Raw genomic sequence first — 1,427 nt, forward strand, 5'->3', positions numbered from 1 at the left:
GGGCAATCTACTTCCGTAGTGATACTGCCTCGGAAACCCAAGGAGGGGTCGCTATGAGTCGGACGACTTGATGGCACATAACAACAACAACAGTTCTATAAAAGAATGTCATGGGGTCTTACTTATATACCTTACCATGACTACCCTCCAATAAACTAAGTGAGTTTTTGTATGTCAAAACTGAGCATTTTGTTATTTTAATTTTAAGATTTAAATTCTACATGGGATGACCTATCACCTCAGCACCAGGTAGCTTTGTACTCCTGACCGATTGACATGACAGTCCTCCTCCTCAACTCTGTGTGGCTTCCCATTTCTCCTGTTCCATGGACAAGATGGCTCTATTTGATAAACGACGGGTGGTGGCCTCATTCGTTTGTCCCACCTAATAAACACCCTTACCCTCAAGAACAAAGATGGTGGTTGTGGACTCATTCTTTGAAAATGAAACAGCCCTTCTCCACCCCAGGCTCCTTCAGACAGTTCTGCTGAACTATGAACTGCTCCTGGGATGATCCTTTTTTTTCTTGGAAGATGATAGATGTTCACAACTAATATATCTTTCAATAGGTAAAAAGATAAATCATGGTACATCCACATAATAGGATAGTATTCAGTATTAAGAAATGAACTATCAAGAGCAGGGGAAATAGGGCAACATGAAGAGTTCCATACTCCTGTCCCTACACAGAAACACACACAAAGCAGAAACTGAAAGAAACAACTTTGAACCAACTTTTTTAGAAATCTGGATACCAGTCAAAGGGTTTTTGAAACTAAATGAAGAGAACACTGAATAAAAAAAATGTTCACACCAAAATAGTAGAAAACACTTGGTATTCTATGGGCTCATGCTCCACTCCATCTTTGAATCAGTGGCTGTTTTAAAGCTTTGTCAGTTACTCACATTCACAGAGGGGATCCTGGTTACTAGCTCCAGAGAGAAAAAAAATAGCCACACATCTCAGAACAGCCCTAAATACATGTTCTATAGCCCTTGTTTGTATGAAAAACTTGGCTTCCAGGAGTAATATATTCCCTGCATACTACCAAATAAATGGGCTTTAAGTTTTCTTTGTTTTAAAAGCAGTTGCCAAAATTTGATGAGGATATTTACAGTCTCACGGTATCTCCCTACAAATTACTTGTTGTTGTTATTATTTGCCGTCAAGTCGGCCCCGATTCATAGCGACCCCTCCTTGGGTTTCCGAGGCAGTATCCCTACAGAAATAGGATTGTCCAACCTTCCTTCCGAGGAGTGGCTGGCTGGTGGTTTGAACTGCCAGCCTTCTGGTTAGCAGTCAAGTGCCTTAGGCACTATGCTACCAGAGCTCCTACAAATTACTTAGCAGTTATAAAAGAAAAATAGAAATAATGCAGTTGAGAAATTGGACAATATTCTAACTAAATGATAAAATTATTTATCA

The sequence above is a fragment of the Orycteropus afer genome, unplaced genomic scaffold (assembly GCF_000298275.1).
Source record: "Orycteropus afer afer isolate SDZICR_OR568_19922 unplaced genomic scaffold, OryAfe1.0 scaffold00847, whole genome shotgun sequence".
In the NCBI taxonomy this organism is placed as follows: domain Eukaryota; kingdom Metazoa; phylum Chordata; class Mammalia; order Tubulidentata; family Orycteropodidae; genus Orycteropus; species Orycteropus afer.